Here is a 15,336-nt window from a genome sequence, read left to right as displayed (position 1 = left end):
AGAGCGTCTGGATTAGACTCAGTTTCAGTGTCCCCCATGGTTATCAATGTTTTCAGGGCTGCTTTGTCCTCCACTGATAATGTACTTTCATAAGTTGTTGCTGTTCTTTCTCTTGTTTTATTGACCTTTCTGCGAATATCTTTGCCAACTTGATCTTTCGTACGTATTTGTATAGATCTATACGTGTTTGTGCGATGTCCAAATGCATTTTAGGGTAGTAGTTTAGGCCTTTCTTTAAGCGATTTTGTTCCGATTCGCTTAGGGTTCTGTCAGATGAATTGATGACATTCAATTCTTGAATTTCTTCTTCATTTAGTTTCTGGTTTGCTTTGATCTGCCTCTGGTTAGCATTCCCTTGTTGTCCCCTTTGGCCTCTCCTTGTTTTCCTCTTGTTCCTCTGCCCTGTCCTCTTCCTCTTCCTCGTCCTATTGGTTTGGTTTTCTCCCAATTTTGCTGTTGTAAGGCCATAGGCATTTCGGATAAAAAAGTAAGTTTTTGGTTACTGCCTGTTGCTGCCGATGTACCAGGTCCTTCATTTTCACTGGCATCTGTGCTTGTTAGTGATTCATAGCTTGAGAACTCTTTATTAGCTAATTCCAATTGTTCTTTGCTTCTTTGTTGTTCAAATTTCCTTGCGAATGTAAAAATGTGCCCTTCCTCATAACATTCCTTTAACACAGCTGTTTTGACTGCCTTTTTGAAAACTCGGAGTGCCGGGTTTCGAGACACTCCCCAGTACCTGCCAGATGACTTCAGCCAATCGCAGAGAGGCAAGCTGGTTTAAAGGTGGACATTTGCGAGCATTCATGATTTGAAGGCATTTGAAAAAGTTTTACTACGAAACGCATCATGCCCTGAATAGCCGATTAAAGTTGCTGGACCTGCTGTGCTTGTGTGGCTCGTTCTTCTTCTTGCTGAAGGGAACTTGGTTTTGGATATTTTATGCGCGGCCACAGCACACTTGAGCCGCCACCCCACAAGTTGTTCACTGTTAGCAGTGGCAAGCTTTTGGGATTACCTCGTGGACACCTCGTGGACCGGGGAAACACTGAACCACCGCATTTTGCAGCAGTTACCTACCCGTTGGCTGGACCGTGATTGCACAAGGGGGCATCTTGCACTGTTGAGATGTTCCGAGGTTTCAGCTACGTTATGCGGGGGGGGTGAAGGTCCAGGCCAGTTGCTTTTTCCACAAGTAAGATGCAGGAGCGTCAGGGGAGAAGAGGCAGTCACCGCCCACTTGGGTAGTACTAACGCTGTTTTGACTGCCTTTTTGAAAACTCGGAGTGCCGAGTTTCGAGACACTCCCCAGTACCTGCCAGATGACTTCAGCCAATCACAGTGAGGCAAGCTGGTTTAAAGGTGGACATTTGCAAGCATTCATGATTTGAAGGCATTTGAAAAAGTTTTACTACAAAACGCGTCATGCCCTGAATAGCCGATTAAAGTTGCTGGACCTACTGTGCTTGTGTGGCTCGTTCTTTTTCTTGCTGAAGGGAACTTGGTTTTGGATATATATATATATATATATATATATATATATATATATATCTATATATATTACCTACTGGCGGTCGCCAGTAGGTAGTTATAGTTAGGACCCCTTTTCCATAGGAAAACCTCAACATTCTATTTTGAATAACTTTGGCGCCGGTCGATGAATCCTCGCGAATTTCTCAAAATAGGTGGGGCGTTACGCTCCGCTCCTACCCTGAAAGTCTCGGGGGGATTCGTCAAGCGGGGGCTGAGATAAAAGGGGGGTCCCAAAACGCGTTTTTCCCATGCATTTTTCCATAGGACCTTTAGAACGAGCTACAGCCCGAACGGCTGAACAGAATTACTAGAAATTTGGCAGAGAGGTAGTCCCTAGGTCAAGGAAGTGCCTTTTGTAGGTTTGGTGTAAATCTGTTCAGTAGATTCTGAGAAAATAGCCTTTAAATCAATATATATATCTGAGCCCGCTTACGGTACGCTTACCGTACGCTTACCGTAAGCGTACGGTGGCGTGCGCGAGCGCGATTCTGATTGGCTCTTAGATCTTAGTAAACATTCGAATCGGCCGAAACCAGGAAGCGGCGGCCGCCATTTTGTCTCTCGCACTGAGTGTTGTTTATCAAACAAGATGGCCAAAAACATGTTACGGGGCTGTTTTGACAACTCCCTCCCACATAGTCATGTTGAGGGAGTCCCCAAACATCCCCCAAGAGCAAAAACGGTTTTATTTTTTTTTCGGCAATTTCGCCGAGTACGCTTACCGTACGCTTACCGTAAGCGTACGGTAAAAAAAAAAAAAAAAAAAAAAAACACTATCCACACTTACCCCACCCCCTGTGCTTTTGGTGGCCGTAGGCCACCAAATGTACAGGGCTTATTAATAGGTAAAAAAAACTAAATTTTGTCAACATGAAATTATAAAATCGAAATAAAAAAAACACTATCCACATTGACCCCACCCCCTGTGCTTTTAGTGGCCGAAGGCCACCAAATGTACAGGGCTTATTAAAGTTGATAAAAACCGTGCACGGAACGAACTGCGTTAAGTGGGCGCGCACGCCTCGAATGGCGTAAAGTAACTTAGCATTTAAAAAACCGTACAAATTCACTGAAAAAACCATAGGTTTCACACACGTTATAGTTAGGAATTAGCATTTAAAAAACCTTGCAAATTCACTGAAAAACCCATAGGTTTCACACATGTTATAGTTAGCGGAAATTTTACTGATAAAAAACCAGTGAAATTGCCCCGTTATAGTTAGTGCTGGCAACTATAACTCACGCGACCGCAATCTTCTGCTGATGACATATGTGTTTTTATGAAAAAAAAATATTTGTAATATATGTATAGCTAAAAATGTATGGAAGAAAACATGGGCAAATAAGTGTCTAAATACAGTATTAGCATCAGCAGAGGATTGCGGTCGCGTGAGTTATAGTTGCCAGCACTAACTATAACGGGGCAATTTCACTGGTTTTTTATCAGTAAAATTTCCGCTAACTATAACATGTGTGAAACCTATGGTTTTTTCAGTGAATATATATATATATATATATTCACTGAAAAAACCATAGGTTTCACACACGTTATAGTTAGGAATTAGCATTTAAAAAACCTTAGAAATTCAGTGAAAAAACCATAGGTTTCACACATGTTATAGTTAGCTGGACATTTTACTCGTAAAAAACCAATGAAATTGCCCCGTTATAGTTAGTTCAGCTAACTATAACTCGCGCGCCCGCAATGCACTGCTGATGACGTCACATATTACATCACTCATGACATGGTCAGTGACATCACTCATGACATCACTGATGACATCTCAAATGACATCACTGATGACCTCACTGATGACATCATCCAGTGAATGTGTGTTTTTCTGAAAATTAAATATGTTTTATATATGTATATCTCAAGGTCAATGGAAGAATAAATGGGTATATAAGTGTCTAAATGGATGATTTGTTTTTGAAAAATTGATTGTGTAACTGACTGATTAAGTGTATCTCTCACTTTGTGTATAAGTGGCTGCATGGGTTGGTGAGTAGCTACATGGGTGTCTATATAGGTTATTAGTTGTTTTTTTGAGTATCAGTCTGAGTGTCTGTATGGTACGGTGGGGGGTATTACGTAGTGCATAGATGCATGAATGAGTGACTCACTGTTTGTATGTGTTGAAGACAGCATGTGTGCAGGACTGTATGGGTGGATGAGTGTGTGTATGGGTGTGTTAGTGAGTGAATGACTGTCTCAATAGTGTCTTCAGGAGTAACTACATATGTTTTAAACTAGTATATGTGACTATTGGTGTATATATGTGACTATATGTGAGAGGGAGAGATTGAAAGAGTTCCTGTATGAATAAGTATGTGTTTCTATAAGTGATTGTTTAAAAGACTAAGTATGTGTAAGTTTCCGTAGAAGTAAGTATGGTGGTGTGTGTATTACTGTATATGCAAGTAAATGTATATTTTATTCTTTATTAGCATGAGTGACTATGTGTGTGAGTAACTCTATGGATGAGTGGCATTGTGTAACAGGATGTATAGATGTATGAGTACATATGATGAGTGAGTACATGTATGAGTGACTGTATAGGACTGTTGGTGAATGAGTGGATGTGTATGTGGATCTTAGAATTACTGAAGAGGTTGTTGTAACTGGTATTGGTATGTCCATTGTTTTGAAATTTTTAGTCTCTATTTTTGAATGTGTGTATCAAAGCTTATATTAAGGTGAGAGGAGGTCTGCCACTCTATCACAAGGATGATGTCATCAGTGAGGTCATCAGTGATGTCATTTGAGATGTCATCAGTGATGTCATGAGTGATGTCACTGACCATGTCATGAGTGATGTAATATGTGACGTCATCAGCAGTGCATTGCGGGCGCGCGAGTTATAGTTAGCTGAACTAACTATAACGGGGCAATTTCATTGGTTTTTTACGAGTAAAATGTCCAGCTAACTATAACATGTGTGAAACCTATGGTTTTTTCACTGAATTTCTAAGGTTTTTTAAATGCTAATTCCTAACTATAACGTGTGTGAAACCTATGGTTTTTTCAGTGAATTTCTAAGGTTTTTTAAATGCTAATTCCTAACTATAACGTGTGTGAAACCCATGGTTTTTTCAGTGAATTTGCAAGGTTTTTTAAATGCTAATTCCTAACTATAACGTGTGTGAAACCCATGGTTTTTTCAGTGAATTTGCAAGGTTTTTTAAATGCTATTTTTTTTTTTTATTCTTCATTTTTTTCAAACATATTTTTAATTTAATTTTCTTATCTTTTATAAAGACTATGCTTAAATTTTTAAAATCCTTAAATATTTTTTTTATATATATTTTTTAAAATAAACATGTAAAATTTATTTCCAGATTTTTTATTTTTTTTTATTTTTTTATTTTTATAGTACGCGTACCGTAAGCTCACGGTAAGCGTACGGTTTACGCAACGTCCGTAATCTATCTACGCTGCTTGCGCATAGTTACGTACTTTGCGTAGCCGCGCGTACTGCGCGTGGGACGCGTGCGCGCTTACGCAACACGCGCACGTTACGCGGAAGTGCCGGGAAATGACTGTTATGCGCATGCGCGCAAGCGCGTGTCTTTTTTACGCGCACGCGTACTTTTTGCCGTAAGCGCTCCGTAAGCGTACCGTAAGCGTACGGTAGGTCATGTGATCATGAAACACAACTTTTGATTGGTGGAAACTACTTTCAGTTCTAGAACTCTCCTACACCACACCCATTCCCCTCATTTCTGCTTGTGATCCCTTGGAAGAAGGAGCTGGTTTGTCTTTGGGATACGATGGCAGAACAGCAGAGCCCTTCTGAGAGTGAGGCTAGCACCAGCAGCACTGTCTTGAGGCAGAGAGCGAGGAAAGTAAAGCCTTCTTATGTTTGGGATTATTTTACTTTTCCAGAAGGCCAGCAAAAGGTGAATGCACCCTTAGTTACTTGCAGGCTGTGTCAGCGTGTACTTTCTAGAGGTAATCCTGACAGGAAGTATTCCTTTGGGAATCACACCATGATCAGACACCTCAAGGATGTACACAAAAGGACACATGGTCATCTTTTTGGAGGTAACTCTTCAGAAAGACGAGCCAGTACATCCACAGCAGCTCAGCCTGGACCATCATCTGCAGGGCAGACTCCTTCTTCTGCAGGTCAGGTGAGCCCTTCATCTGTGGGGGGAGAATCTCCTTTTGCTGGCCCTCTGGAAATTAACCCTCGGTTTGCGAGGGTTGAAGTACGGTGCGCCACTTGTCACGATCTAATTACTTATAGGGAGACCAGTATTTCCCTAGTGAACAATAAAATAGATCAGCACACTTGTCGTACCGTCTAATATTCCCAATCTTTCTTTCCTCTGTCCCTGCATGAACACAACGGCTCTTTTAAGAGCCAACCTTATCTTTCATCTTTTTTTTACATATGTTTTTAAAAACTTTTTTTTATTTTTTTTTTACCGTACGCGTACGGTAAGCGTACCTTTTTTATTTTTTTTAAAAAAAACACTAAAAATCATTTATCACATTACATTGACTTACCATACTCACTCAAAAAAATATTTATTCATTTGTTTTTTTAAAAAATAGTTTTTAAAATGGTTGTAGTTTTCGAAAATGTTCTATATCGATCTGAAAAAAAAGAAAAAAGTATTAATATTTTTATAACAATTTATAATACAGTACACATATTTAAATTTTTTTCCAAAAAATATTTTTGCCTCTTTTAACAATTGGAAATCACTTTTACAGACTGACACATTATGAAACCACTATTTTTGATTTATTTAATTGCACGTGTACAAACTGTTTTTTTTTCAGACCACCACCATGTGCATTCTCTGTGACTGCCTACACTCCACCAAGGGCAACCAGCCTTAGTGATGCTGAATGTATTTGCATTACAGACTTAAACCTGAAAACCCCACTGGCTTGTAAATACTGTGCATGACTATACACGGCAAGGACATGGGTGTGTGCTAACCCTCTGCTTATTCCCCCAAAAATTCGCTCCCCCTTTCCATCTAATGCAACTGTGAAATCACCAGAGCAAGACGCAATAAATCTCTGCCTATAATTCTTCTATGCACACAGAGTCATATTTTCACATTAGTCCCAAAACGAAATTTCTTTGCCAATTTGAAAGCACACTTACTGCTCTTTTTTTTTTCAGGGGCAAGTGTAAATCACTTTTACACACTGACACATTATGAAACCACCATGTGTAACTACAACAAAAACAATTCCCATTTCTATTATTCATTTCTTAAGTTACCACATACATACCCTCTCAAACTGTAAACTCACCTTTAAAATTAGTTAGTTGTGAAAGAAATGTGACACTCAAACAGCAGATTATCAGAGCCAGGATCTCTGTTGTGTTCACCTCTCTCCTCTCAGCAGAACCAGATAATGGCAAACTTTCCCTCTATTTTTCCACACATATACATGTAAGTTTCAAATCTCAGTGCTTCCCCCTTTTTTTCACATGTAATCACACATTTCTATTGGTTGAAAACGAACCCTTTTCCAAAAGTACCCTTCCCCCACCTTGACTTCTGCCTAGTACCCTTCCCCCAACTTGACTTCTGCCTGCTACCATAGCAACAGCTCATGGAACACTGCTGTGTGCAGTTAGGTCAGAAGTTCGACACACAATGTTTCAATTCCACAGAGCAAGAGTGCTTGACTTTTCAAACCTAACAGCAAATCCATAGTACTGTTCTTTGGTTACACATTTTTTTGTACCAATACAAAACATGCTTCTATTAATTTACACATACAGCCTAGTTTTTATTCTAGAATGGTATGAAACAGCCAATCAGTTCTTTTTGTTTTGAAAAAAATATGTATGCCTCCATTTCCAAACTGTCTTTCTTTTCATATTGCCATTCTACTGAAAGACACCTCCTGAGTGCATCCAGATCTCCTTTGAAGATGTTCACAGTGTGGATTGTAGGGCACAGCTATGTCTTCTGGAGTGAAAAGTTTGCAGAGAAAACAGATATGGTGAGAGACCTTGCTTTGCCAAATGTAGACATTAAATGGATTGGTCAGAGAGGGTTAAAGTGGCACCAATTGATGCCATTGGTGAAATCCTTCATGCAAATCCAACACCCTGACCTCATAATAGTGCACTGTGGTGGCAATGACCTAGGCACTTTGACTGGGGTAGGTCTGGAAATGCTTATGAAGGACACCTTTGCACAACTGTTTTCACTTTTCCCTAAAACTGCCTTTGTGTTTTCCAACATATGCCAAAGGCAAAAATGGAACTGGTCCAATCATTTCTGTCCACAGATTGACAAAGCAAGAAAGCACGTCAACAAATCTGTTTCTGCTTTCCTCCGTGACTATGGTATGGGTGCCATTTACCACAACAACTTGCGTTACGACATGCAAGACATTTATAGAGGAGATGGTGTGCACTTCAATGATGAAGGGAACAGAGTCTTCCTCTTGAACCTTAGACTCTGCATCGGTACTTACTTGTAGGTACCACTAAAAAAATGACTCCATAAACACAACAGCTCTTTTTAGAGCTCCCTAATTTCTAAACTCTTAAATCTGCTTTTCATTTATTTATTTTTATTTTTTTTACCGTACGCTTACCGTAAGCTTACCGTACGCGTACCCCGTGATTTTTTTTAAAATCAATAAATATTTTTTTTGTACTTTTCTGTCCATCTTTGACCCCCTTACAATTGTTAGGGGGTCTGTAACTCTCCTCATTGCCCCCTTTCCTTGTTTTCACTCTTTTTTTTCAGAGTGAAATACACAAAATGGCGGCCGCCGCTTCCTGGTTTCGGCCGATTCGAATGTTTACTAAGATCTAAGAGCCAATCAGAATCGCGCTCGCGCACGCCACCGTACGCTTACCGTAAGCGTACGGTAAGCGTACCGTAAGCTGGCTCAGATATATATATTGATTTAAAGGCTATTTTCTCAGAATCTACTGAACAGATTTACACCAAACCTACAAAAGGCACTTCCTTGACCTAGGGACTACCTCTCTGCCAAATTTTGAGTAATTCTGTTCAGCCGTTCGGGCTGTAGCTCGTTCTAAAGGTCCTATGGAAAAATGCATGGGAAAAACGCGTTTTGGGACCCCCCTTTTATCTCAGCCCCCGCTTGACGGATCCCCCCGAGACTTTCAGGGTAGGAGCGGAGCGTAGCGCCCCACCTATTTTGAGAAATTCGCGAGGATTCGTCGACCGGCGCCAAAGTTATTCAAAATAGAATGTTGAGGTTTTCCTATGGAAACGTGGTCCTAACTATAACTACCTACTGGCGACCGCCAGTAGGTAATATATATATATATATATATATATATATTCAATGAAAAAACCATAGGTTTCACACACATTATAGTTAGGAATTAGCATTTAAAAAACCTTAGAAATTCAATGAAAAAACCAAAGGTTTCACACACGTTATAGTTAGCTGGACATTTTACTCGTAAAAAACCATTGAAATTCCCTCGTTATAGTTAGTTAAGCTAACTATAACTCGCGCGCCCGCAATGCACTGCTGATGACGTCACATATTACATCACTCATGACATGGTCAGTGACATCACTCATGACATCACTGATGACATCTCAAATGACATCACTGATGACATCACTGATGACATCATCCCGTGAATGTGTGTTTTTCTGAAAATTAAATATGTTTTATATATGTATATCTCAAGGTCAATGGAAGAATAAATGGGTATATAAGTGTCTAAATGGATGATTTGTTTTTGAAAAATTGATTGTGTAACTGACTGATTAAGTGTATCTTAGTGAATACATGGCTTAGTGAGTAATGTTTAAATATGTAAATATCTGTATCAGTCTCTCACTTTGTGTATAAGTGGCTGCATGGGTTGGTGAGTAGCTACTTGAGTGTCTATATAGGTTATTAGTTGGTTTTTTGAGTATCAGTATAAGTGTCTGATGTCTGTATGGTTCGATGGGGGGTATTACGTAGTGCATAGGTGCATGAATGAGTGACTCACTGTTTGTATGTGTTGAAGATAGTATGTGTGCAGGACTGCATGGGTGGATGAGTGTGTGTATGGGTGTGTTAGTGAATGAATGACTGTCTCTACAGTGTCTTTATGAGTAACTACATATGTTTTTAACTAGTATATGTGACTATTTGTGTATATAAGTGAGTATATGTGAGAGTGAGAGATTGAAAGAGTTCCTGTGTGAATAAGTATGTGTTTCTATAAGTGATTGTTTAAAAGACTAAGTATGTGCAAGTTTCCGTAGAAGTAAGTGTGGTGGTGTGTGTATAACTGTATATGCAAGTAAATGGATGTTTGATTCTTTATTAGCATGAGTGACTATGTGTGTGAGTAACTCTACGGATGAGTGGCATTGTGTAACAGGATGTATAGGTGTATGAGTACATATGATGAGTGAGTACATGTATGAGTGACTGTATAGGACTGTTGGTGAATGAGTGGATGTGTATGTGGATCTTAGAATTACTGAAGAGGTTGTTGTAACTGGTATTGGTATGTCCATTGTTTTGAAAAGTTTAGTCTCTATTTATGAATGTGTGTATCAAAGGTTATATTAGGGTGAGAGGAGGTCTGCCACTCTATCACAAGGATGATGTCATCAGTGATGTCATTTGAGATGTCATCAGTGATGTCATGAGTGATGTCACTGACCATGTCATGAGTGATGTAATATGTGACGTCATCAGCAGTGCATTGCGGGCGCGTGAGTTATAGTTAGCTTAACTAACTATAACGGGGGAATTTCAATGGTTTTTTATGAGTAAAATGTCCAGCTAACTATAACGTGTGTGAAACCTTTGGTTTTTTCATTGAATTTCTAAGGTTTTTTAAATGCTAATTCCTAACTATAACGTGTGTGAAACCTATGGTTTTTTCATTGAATTAGCAAGGTTTTTTAAATGCTAATTCCTAACTATAACGTGTGTGAAACCCATGGTTTTTTCAGTGAATTTGCAAGGTTTTTTAAATGTTAATTTTTTTTTTTTCTTCTATTTTTTTAAACATATTTTTAATTTAATGTTCTAACCTTTTAAAAAGACTATGATTACATTTTTAAAATTCTTTAATATGTTTTTTTAAATATATTTCATAAAATAAACATGTTATAATTTTTTCCAGTACATTTTTTCCTTTTTTTTTTTGTACGCGTACCGTAAGCTTACGGTAAGCGTACGGTTTACGCAACGCCCGCAATTTATCTACGCTGTTTGCGTATAGTTACGCAATTTGCGTAGCCGCGCGTACTCCCCGTGGGACGCGTACGCGTGTACGCTACACGCGCACGTTACGCGGAAGTGTCGGGTAGTGACTGTTATGCGCATGCGCGCAAGCGCGTGTCTTTTTTACGCGCATGCGCACTTTTGCCGTAAGCGTACCGTAAGCGTACCGTAAGCGTACGGTAGGTCATGTGATCATGAAACACAACTTTTGATTGGTTGAAACTACTTTCAGTTCTAGAACTCTCCTACACCACACCCATTCCCCTCATTTCTGCTTGTGATCCCTTAGGAGAAGGAGCTGGGTTGTCTTTGTGATACGATGGCAGAACAGCAGAGCTCTTCTGAGAGTGAGGCTAGCACTAGCAGCACTACCTTGAGGCAGAGAGCGAGGAAACAAAAGACCTCTTATGTATGGGATTATTTTACTTTTCCTGAAGGCCAGCTAAAGGTAAATGCACCCTTAGTGACTTGCAAGCTGTGTCAGCGTGTACTTTCAAGAGGTAATCCTGACAGGAAGTATTCCTTTGGGAATCATACCATGATGAGGCACCTCAGGGATGTACACAAAAGGACACATGCTCGACTTTTTGGAGGTAACCCTTCAGAAAGTCAACCAAGCACATCCACAGCAGCTCAGCCTGGACCATCATCTGCAGGGCTGACTCCTTCTTCTGCAGGTCAGGTGAGCCCTTCATCTGTGGGGGGAGCATCTCCTTTTGCTGGCCCTCTGGAAATTAACCCTCGATTTCTGAGGGTTGATATTCGATGTGCCTCTTGTCATGATCTAATTTGTCATAGGGAGACCAGTGTTTCCCTAGTGAACCTCAAAATAGATCAGCACACTTGTCACAGAGACTAATTTTCCCATTCTTTCTTTCCTCTCTCCCTGCATGAACACAACGGCTCTTTTAAGAGCCAACCTTATCTTTCATCTTTTTTTATATATTTTTTAAAAAACTTTTTTTTTTTTTTTTTTTACCGTACGCGTAATTTACCTGCGCGTAATTTTTTTTTTTTTTTTTAAAAGCACAAAAAATCAATAATCACATTACAAGGACTTTGAAACACTACAATTATTATTATTGACTTACCATACCCACTCAAAAAAATATTTATTCATTTGTTTTTTTTTTTAAAAATTGCTTTAAAAATGGTTCTAGTTTTCGAAAATTTTCTATATCAATCTGAAAAAAAAGAAAAAAGTATTAATATTTTTTAAACATTTTAAAATACAGTACACGTATTTACATATTTACCAAAAAATATTTTTGCCTTATTTTTGCTGTTTTCAGAATATATTGCATTTCACTTTAAATTGTGAAAGCAATTGCATTCATCATTTAACAGCGGGCAAAAAAAAAATAACAATCTCAAAGATTGTATTAAAAAAGCCCAGAATCTCTTCTCACTTAAACTTAACATTACAGAAATGCATAATATTCTAAAAAAATATCATCAAAAAACAATACTTATTTCTTTAAAATACCGTCTGATATTTTTGTTTCAGAAGTATAATCACAATATTATATCTCAAATAACTCCACAATACATCTGATTCCATTTCCTTTAGGCCAAATAGTAATTTTAAAAAAAATTTTGGATTAAATTTCCAATGGTAATCCAATAAAATTCTAAAGTTTAATTTGTCCAGATCTCACCGATTCTCTGTAACATTTTGGTTCACGAAAATTTTTTTAATAATTTATTAAGTCCACAATAGAATTGGTTACTTTTCCGCATGGCCAAATAGTAATTTTGAAAATCTTTTTTGAAAAAATTTCCAATGGCACTCCAATAACATTCCAAAATTTAAATTGTGCAGATGTTACCGATTATCTCTAAATTATTGGTTTTTGAAAGTTTCATTAAAAATTAAAAAAGTCCACATTACAATTGGTTATCTTTCCATTAGGCCAAATGATAATTTAAAAAATCTTTTTTTTAGAAAATTCCAATGGTAATCCAGTAAAATGGTAAAATTATTTTGTCCAGATCTTGCCAAGTCTCTCTAAAAAGTTTCAGGAAGATTAGATAGGAATTTGCTAAATCAAAAGGCAAACGTTGTTTGAAAATCAATTGGGAATCATTACACAGTGTCCAGCCTTTTTCACATTTAAGATAAACTGTGTAATGTCCAGAAGTAACAGTAGGTCCATCATGGAAAATTATTGCAACAGTTACAAAAGTTTTTCCTGAAATTGATAATTGCTGTCCTGTAAACTTCTTTATTAAAGTATCCAATTTTGAACCATCAGCTCTACATCGTTGCATCATTAAAATTACATACTGTCCGTATTCCTTTAAAATTAATGTTGAAAACATGTCAGATTTACACTCACCGCATTTCATGCTATGATTAGCATCTTTAACTAATTTTGCAAAAGTGACTGTTTTACTCTCTGGCAATGTCAAATAAATAAACCTTTCATTATCAACATTAGAGCCACATATATTATAACAGTTTTCACAACTATGTTCCCATTTATAAGAGAGACCAAATAAAATATCAATTGCAACTTCTTCTACTTCCAGTACTTGAAGAAAATACATCAAAAATTCGTGTGCATCTTGCTGTTCATTTTGAGAAAACTGTGTTCGTCCTGAACATATATCTAAAAGTTTTCTAATTTCAGTAGCACTTTCTATTTGAGTTTTATCTTTACTCAGCTTTTGAAAAAGGAGACTCAGCTCAGAACAGAATCTTTTTCCCTGATTTACTATTATCTGCTCTTGCAAACTTTCCAGATAAAATGCAACATTCAGCACTACATTTGCGTAGCAGTTGACACCAGAGCTATTTTCAAAATGACATCCTACAACCTGTTCTTCATTTTCCTTTTTCTTTTTGCTTGCAATTACATCACTCCTCTTTTTTTTCCTCTTCTCTACATCTTCATTACAGATATTCTCATTTTTTCTTTTACGAGAAACTACACGTTTCTCCAACACAGGATACTGACCTAAATGAGGAGCATAGCTTCTTCTTAATCTATTATACTCCTTTACACAGTTTGTATCAGCACTAACTTTTGAATCATCAAAGTCTATCATGAATAAACCTGATAATGTTTTCACTCGTGACAAAGCAACATATGCCATACCTTCTTTGAACACAGTTGAACCAATGTTCACAAATGCACAATCTACAGTCAATCCTTGAGACTTGTAAATAGTTACAGCATATGCTAGAGAAAATGGAAACTGCTTCCTACGTACATATAAGTCTTTCACAAGCATGAAACGAACTGTACAACGACAAATATCTTTAACTTCTTCTATCTGATCAAATTTTATTTTTAAACATTCAATTCCATCTTTTTTCTGATAATTAATAAAACCCACAACTCTTCCCATAGCTCCATTAACTAAACCTTTTTCAACATCCAAATTTCTTCTTAAAAATACTCTACAGTTCATGCAAACATATAGATTTTTTTCTAATCCAGCTGTTTTGGAGATGTTCTTCTCTAGTGAATCCAATTTATTTTTCAGTTTGCCTGTTACTGTGACAGTAATTCTTCCATCCTCAATTTTGTCCACTGCTTCCAATTTCCTGATCTCTTCTTTTTCCAATTTCAAAAGCTCCTCATTAAATATTGAGCATTCACGTAGAGTTGGCATTAAGCAGATGACACTTTTGTTTTCTGCAATGTTCTTGTATATTTTCTCTGCAACTATTTCTTCCTTTGGAAATAAATTATGTAGCAGCCGACTCTGTAATGCTTTTTTGCCAACTTCTGTGAGTAGTCCAATTCTGATATCTTTCAGAATACTTCCATATTCTTCATCGCTTGCTTGCCTCATATTAGTAGTAAGTTCCTTGTACTCAAAGAAGGACCAAATATTTGTATTTCCGATGCTTCCCAATGACTTCTTCGTGTCTTCATGTGTGACAGTATTAAACACTGGTTGTCCTTTAACTGGAGTAAGTTGCAAAAGATCTCCAAAAACTATGACGTGTTTTCCACCAAATAACATGTCATAGTCTGTCTTCAAAATTTGCTGCATTCTTAAATGCACAAAGGCAAGCATTAAGTTTGATACCATGCTCACCTCATCAATAATGAGAACTTGCATCTTCTTCAATACTCTTGAAACTTCCAAGGATGCTTCTCCAGTTAGCTTGTTGTATTGTATTTTGTTCTCATGCTCCACTGGTAACATTAGCAAACGATGTAAAGTGATTCCTTTTATGTTATATGCTGCTAACCCAGTTGGAGCAGTAACCACACAAGACAAAGTAGAATCTGTTTTTTGCTGTAGGTAGCTTCTGATGACTTTTATAAGGAAACTTTTTCCAGTTCCAGCTTGTCCGCTTACATACATCCTGATTGGATGAAATGATGTGCATGAGCACTCTTTTTTTTCATGTAGAAATCCGTGATCAATTTTGTTTCTGATCTCTTCATAAATTTGTTGCTGCTCTTGATTCAGTTGTCTTTCCAAATTTTCTAAGTCTATAAATTCTTCTTGAGCTTGATTCATAGCCGTTTCCACTTCATTCATGGCTATTGATGCTTCATTTTCAACGATTGGTTGTCCTAGGGGATCTTGACTGAGTGTTCCTGAACTTTGGCTGTCCTGAGAACTGT

Source organism: Triturus cristatus, chromosome 1_1 (genome assembly GCF_964204655.1).
Source record: "Triturus cristatus chromosome 1_1, aTriCri1.1, whole genome shotgun sequence".
NCBI lineage: Eukaryota > Metazoa > Chordata > Amphibia > Caudata > Salamandridae > Triturus > Triturus cristatus.
This window is presented reverse-complemented; position numbering follows the sequence as displayed.